Source organism: Camellia sinensis, chromosome 4 (genome assembly GCF_055761805.1).
Source record: "Camellia sinensis isolate YWXY chromosome 4, ASM5576180v1, whole genome shotgun sequence".
Classification (NCBI taxonomy): domain Eukaryota; kingdom Viridiplantae; phylum Streptophyta; class Magnoliopsida; order Ericales; family Theaceae; genus Camellia; species Camellia sinensis.
In genome coordinates, this window is record NC_138964.1 from 113,541,860 (window position 1) to 113,549,474 (window position 7,615).

The window sequence follows — 7,615 nt, forward strand, 5'->3', positions numbered from 1 at the left end:
TTGTTAAATATATATGTACATGTCTAATTTAAAATGTTATTAAATAATAAATTGAGTTAAAAATTAAAAATTAGATTAAGGTAATTTTATGGTAATAAATTAAGTTATTTTAAGTTAATTTATGATCTAATTTATTATATATGTGTGTGCGAGCTATGTATATGTTTAATTTAAAATGTTATTAAATAAGATAATTTTATGATAATAAATTAGGATGTTGAGTTTAATTTATGATATATATATATATATATATATATATATATATTATGTTTATTTTAAAATGTTATTAAATAAAAAATTTGGTTAAAAATTGAAAATTAGATTAAAGTAGTTTGATGATTAATTTTTATAATAATAAATTAAGGTATTAGGTTAATTTGATTATATATATATATATATATATATGTAAGTATGTGTGTTTAATTTAAAATGTTATTAAATAAGAAATTTAGATAAAAAAAGGTAAAACAAGGCTAGTGCTACAACTTTGAATGTGTATACCCAATTATAGGTTGTCGCGAAGAAGTCTCAGTGAGTCCGATGTCGAATCCACAAGGATTGGTATAATCTAATAAAAAAACAAGTGATCGATAATAATATAAAATAAAATAGAATTGATTGAAAACAAATTTGAATGACTTTAGAAAATAATTGATTAAAAATAATTTGAAGTAACAATAATGTGAAAATACTAAGGCATTAAGGATTGACCACCAATATTTTATTTATAAAATATTTTTGATTCAATTTATATAACTCAACTGAAAATCACATAAAGGGTGTTTCCAATCGGCAGATAAAACACTTATTTTATAAAAATAATATCCCAAAAGATTGATTATTTTGATTGATTGATTATACCATAAAAATATAGTTATTTGATTCGCAGAGAATTCTAAGCTTCTACCGTGCCCGGAATCTACGATAGAACAAACAATTTTACAGAATAAAAACTTTACTCAAAAAATATTTAAATCAATCAATCAATATAATCTAACAATAAAAACTGTAATGTCCCCAAATAATTGACATAAAATGAATCTGATGAGCCCATCCATTAAATGATGTTAATTCGATTAATTGAATCCCTCAATTAGTATATCATTCATGAGAGAGGTATATAAAAGTGTCCATATACAATGCATATTCAATCTTCTAAAATGATGAATTCATAGCATGTGTGACAGTTAAAGGTAAAAGAAATAACAACAAGGTAAATGTCCAAAGGCTACAAGTTCCAAAGTTTAAGCTTGGTTATACAAAAATAGTTGTCAATCCATACATTTTAAGCCCTTGGAACGTCAAAATAATTACAAAAGAAAAAGAGCCTAGTGCTCTCAAGACTTTCTATGCCTTCAACTAAGCGGGATCACCATATCATTTCCTACACAAATCCACTAGGGGCGAGTACAAGCCCAGTAGAAAGATCTTAACAAAGTATATATGTTTTGCAGTCTATATACGTGAATGCAATGGCATACCATACTTTAAAATCACAAGTTCTCCATTCTTTTTTCAAAATACATGCAATGTTCTTCCAATTTTTTTTTTTTTTTTGGTTATCTCAATAACATTCCAAGAATAACAATGGGGTGGTAAATACAACTCAGATAATCCTTAGGTTGGTATCAGCAAGTAGACATAATAACTACTACCAGTTCTCCCACTTTACCGGTTCCTACTCGGAAGGTACATATTACTTCCTCCGTGCGTGTTTTTTGTCTTTCACCATGGACACTTATACCAACTTAAACTATACTAACTATGCCCCCTATCTAGACTTACCAAATGTATTTACTCCAAAACATTTCAATAATAACAATTGTTTTTCTTAAAAACCATGAATCAATTTCCAAGACGTAGCCGCAATGAGCAATATTTAAAGTTATGCAAATAAATGAAAAGAGATGTAATTACATATATGTATCTCGTTGTACAAATTTTCATAATTGTCAACACATGTTCAAAGGGAAATACAGTATTTCTATAGTTCTCAAAATCATGCCAAAATACAAAATCCATGCGACATATATTACCATTTCATATTCCAAGCTCATATCATTCCATGCTATTCAATGTTTCTCAACAACATTATTTATCCGTCCCATGGTTACCCAAAACAACACAACATCATGTGAATTTCATTACTCACATATAATCATTTCACAAAATTCATTTTTCCTTAATTTTTTCAAAATCTAGGGTTTGATCAAAAGAGAATTTTCCTTCATTTTTCCAAAGATTTTAGTCCCCATGAACTCCCAAAAGTCTTATAAGTTCACAAATTTTTTTGAATTTCTTCACAAGAAAAACTACTTCCTCAATATTGTCAAAACCCAACTCTACAAAACTCAAACCCTATATTCAAAATCATAGCAAGATAGACTAGACATGTTAAAATCATATATATAACTCAAAGAAATTCCCTACCTCAAGATTTAGGAAAAAAAGATGAGCTTCAAAATTTACGGCATCAAAATTCGATCTCCACCGTATACCACGTAACCCTTGATGAGCTCTCAAATATTAATAAAGGCACTAGGGTAAAAAACCCAATGGATTTGGAAAGATCAAGGAAATGAATGAGGTGGGTGGAGGTTTCCAGAGAGAGATGAGAGTAAATAGAGAAAATGAAATATATAGAGAGAGTGAAGTTAAACTGAGGAGGAGAGTGTATATAAGGCTCAACTTTTAAGTAATTGGATGCATTTTTTAGACCTGACAACAAATAGACCTCTCGAGCAAAACATACTAGCTCCCACAATCTTTCTCTCTTCTACAAAAAGACTGCTCAAGCGATGAAATCTTCACTCGAGTGAAAAATGGACACTCGTTTGTAGTTTAGACTTTTTTTTTTTTTGATCAGCAAAAGAAAGCTTTATTGATGAACCACATATAAATTACATATGATCGGAAAAAACATCAATAAAGAGGAGCCTGGGGCTAAAGAAAGCTCCAACCTCCTAGTTGGTGAGAAACCAACAAAACAAACAAAACATAAATACCAAAAGACAGCAACACCTAAATGATAGCAGCAGCAGATCTATTCCACACTTCATAATTGATTTCCAAAATCAGCAGGAGCAGAGCAAATCTGACCTTAGCAGCACAAAGCCTCATGAGGAAATGAATACAGCAACACACCAACACTGCAGAGCAAACCTTCACCCCTTCAAGACAATCTGCATTGTTTGTGTTCATCAATTGCCAAAGATGGTTTTCCAAAATACTTAAAAACAACATAGGACAATAGAAATATATTGAGAGAAACAGGATTGGCCCTTCCATCACAAAGCCTCATGTGGTGTTGAAGACAGCATGAGACATTGCAGACCTACAAAACTGTGCTCCCATCAGAACTGCAAAACAGGGATGCTTTGACTGAAGGACATCACTAACTAGAAGCGAGCATGCAGCAGAAGTGACAAAAGCCCAAACCAATTCCACCCATCCCTCACAATCAGATCATAACACACCAGATCAATTTACACCCTTTCATCACCAATAGCAAGGCAAAACAAAGCACCACAAAGCAGCAGTTCACAGGAGGCTGCAGATCAATTCAGCACCCTTCTAGCACAAAAACAACCATTTGACAGCAGCTCCAGATCAGTGATCTGCTGTTTTGAACTCCAAACAGTAGCCCAAAAAATATATGAGGCCAAAAAACACCAGACTTGAGCTAAAACCTTCAACCTCCATTCCTCACAATAAGAAAAAAAACATGATAACAGAATGTACTCCAGGCCTCCTCAAAAAATATTCTACTAGACACAGTAAGCAACAGATAGATACCAAAGATACACCATAAATTGCACTGCAGCCAGGGCCGGGGCAGAGATAAACCAAAGAGAAACAGATGGCAGAGAAGAACCATGAGCCCAGTTCCTGCACTTCTGCACTGAGTGGATACAACCACAGCAAAACTCCAACCATTTCAGTATAGCTCAGCACCTCCAAAACACATTCTGATCTGCCCTAAATTACAGATGAAATCATTGGTTGAGAAATGGAACTCTTTTCAGATATGGAATCAACCACAGAGCAACCCTAGTTTTAACCAATTCACATAACTCCATCAAATTTGGGTTAGCTGCCTTAAACGCACATTCATTTCTAAGTTTCCAAGTAGACCATAGCACTGCTAGAGGAATAGCACTCCAAATCTTTCTTTCCAGCCTCTTCATCCTTCCCCCAGCCCACCATAGCAGCTGGTCCACCGAGCCTAGTAATGGCCCTTGAGTCCCCTACCAATTCAACATAACAGTCCAGACCCTCCACACAAATGGGCAACAGATCAAAACATGGTTCACTGACTCATCCTCAATCTTGCAAAACACACACAAATCAGCCCCATTCCCAGACAGAACACCAATTCTCTGCAAAAACTCCACAGTCTTCACTCCATTTTTCCAAGCTAACCACCCAAATACTTGAACTTTAGGTGGGATAAAATTAAGCCACACCAACTTAGTAATTGGGAGAGTTGGGCTACTATTGCAGGCAGCAAGACTATACAAAGAGGCAGTAGAAAACTGACCTGAAGATGATGCTGTCCAGATAGGTCTATCCACTTGATTAACCCTCACTGCAGGTCCTGCTCCCAAATTATTCAGAAGATTATTAAGCCCCACCTTCTCCCACTCATACAACACTCTTCTGAATGAAAGGTTCTAAACTCCTAGAGACTATTTCCTATCAAGGATAACCCTCAGAGTAGCACTTTTCTCTTGGGACAGCCTATATAGACTTGGGAACTCCTTTTTCAGACAAAGATTCTGACACAATCTGTCATCCCAGAAGCTGATCCTTCTGCCATCCCCAACTATCAACTGAAAATTGTTCACAAACACTTCTTGAAGATTGTTTCCATGTTCACCAAAAACTGTAATTCCTTTCCACACATTTGACTGATTATTCCCAGGCATAGCAGGAGGCAGCCAGCTTGCATTCTTTAACTTATACTTGCTGCATATACCTCTCTTCCACAAAGCCTCACTCTTACACCCAAACCTCCACCACCACTTTATTAATAAGCAAAGGTTAACCTCTCTCACCTTCCTAATGCCTAACCCTCCTTGTTTCACACCTTTGCACAGCTCCCCTCATCTAACCATATGGATTTTCTTCTTAATTTATGATCCTCCCCACATAAATGTTGCTTAGAGCCTCTCAACTTCTTTAGCAACCCCTTCAGGCATTCTAAAAAGTGACAAGTACTTTAACAAGTGTTAGTCTTCTAGCAAAAGACAGCAACTTCCTTTTCTACCCAACCAGCCTGCATTTAATTTTATCCAAGATGGTCTTCCATGTAGATTTCTTCTTTGGATTAGCCCCTAGAGGTAACCGAAGGTAGGTGATTGGTAGTGCCTTCACTTTGCAGTTCAAGATTGAGACATAACCAACCATGTTTTCATCTGGAACCCCCATACCCCACACAACACTCTTATGATAGTTAATTCGCAACCCAGATAGAACCTCAAAACATCTAAGCACCCTTTTCAAGTTCCTCACCTCATCAACTTCCGTTTGTAGTTCAGACTTCAGAGCAAAGTACTGGGAGGGCGACATTACAGCTCGAGTGACAAAAGTATTGCTTGAGTGTTCTCAACTCAAAAGAGAGACAACAGTAACCTTAATGCACTCCCACTATTTCCAGACTCACTCTAACATCCACAAATGCAAAACAACACCACGGAACACACTAGGATGTACACGGACAACTACAAGGAAAGGAATAGATGACAACATGAGACTTGTAAAACCCCAAGGTAGCAAGGATATTCAAAAGAGAGAGAAATTTTGAATTAAAATACTCAATTTATTTTAAAAAAAACTTAGGACATCACAAAAACTATGATAGAATCATAATATACTCACAAATAATCGATTGGAGTTTCGCCCCTAGTCTTAGTAAAGAAAACTAGAACCCCATAGAAGAAAAAAACAATTCTATATTAAAAATGGTTAAATGAATGATACCTCCCACAATGGTTTTAACATATATTTATAATGAAAGAAACTCTAAACCTAACCTAGGAGAAATAGGAAACTATAAGATTACGCCTTTGCTGGGTTTGGAGAATTACGGCATAGCCCACCATTCAATATTGAAAACTTTATTTATTCTCATTTTTGGCCCATCTTCCTTCTAATTGCAGGCTTTTCTTACAAAAACAAAATTAATTTATTAAATCACAATTAAAATATAAATTACAAGAATTACTATAATAAAGTGTAATAATACTCTAAAATAATATAATAATTATACACTTTTAACTATTTATCAAACCCCCCAACCAGCTTATTGCTGGTCTCTAGCAATTAAGGTGACTAAAAATAAATAAAACTACTCTAAATCACTTTCGCAGAAAATCGCGATTGCATTTAGCATTTGCAATAAGCCCTTTTTTTTTTTTTTTTGAACAGCAAAGAAGAGAACTATATTAAAGAAGAAAACTATTACAATAATAAGAGAAGAGGATGAGTGTAAAGCATCAAGGGTTGGTGAGGATCCAACCACAACACCCAAAAACATAACAGCAGCAAACTTAAAGTATAACAGACAACCCAAAGACTAGCCAAATTAAAAACATCAGCAGAACACCAACTCCAAAAACACCAGCAGAACTAAAGTAGAACGAAAGTAGAGCTAAAGCAGAACTGATGATCACCCTCAAGCAGAACTGAAGCAGCCACAAGCAGAACTGATAACAGATCACAAGCAGAACAGCAGAACTAAAGCAGAACAAAAGCAGAACTGATAGCAGAACTAAACCAGACCACCACCTAAGCATAATCTAATTTGTGGGAAGTTATAGAGGAAATCATAAATTGAGAAGTGAAACTCCTTGAAAGCAGCCTTTAACCAGATAGCAAGTCTGGTGATAATAAACTCCTGAAGCTCTAGCATCTTAGGTTGAGATCCCTGAAAAAGGCATTTGTTTCTGTGCTTCCAAATGGACCAAAGAGCCACTAAAGGCATGGCTCGCCAAATTCTCCTTTCCTCTTTATTGCAGTAGAGCCCTGCCCACCAGTGTAGCGAGCCTTTGATGGAACTTGGAACCACCCAGACAACCCCCCACCACTGAAGTAGACCAGACCAAATTCTCCAAACCAAAGGGCAAAGAAGAACATGTTCAATTGTTTCCTGCTGAGTTTTGCAAAAGATGCACATGGTGGACGTAGACAAATTTAAAATACCCACCCCATGCAAGAACATTGATGTTTTGACCCTACGCTTCCATGCGAGCTAACCAAAGAATTGCACTTTGGGTGGAATATATTTGATCCACACCAATTTATTGATGCTAGCATTACAGCCAAAGTTGAGATTAGTATGATTATAAAAAGCAGAGACAATAGACTGGCCTGGCTTAGCAGCTAACCACACAACACTATCTTGGACCTCCATATTCAATTCAGGTGAATTTGATAAGGTGCCAATGAGTCAGTGTAATTCCTCCTTTTCCCAGTCAAAAAGGAATCTTCTAAAGTTGAGAATCCAGTTCCCAGAGGAGTTTGAGAGATCCACAAAGTCCTTGAGATAACCCTCCTTATTAGAGGACAAACGGAAAAGCATTTGCAATAAGCCTTTAAACCCCTAAGCGGACGA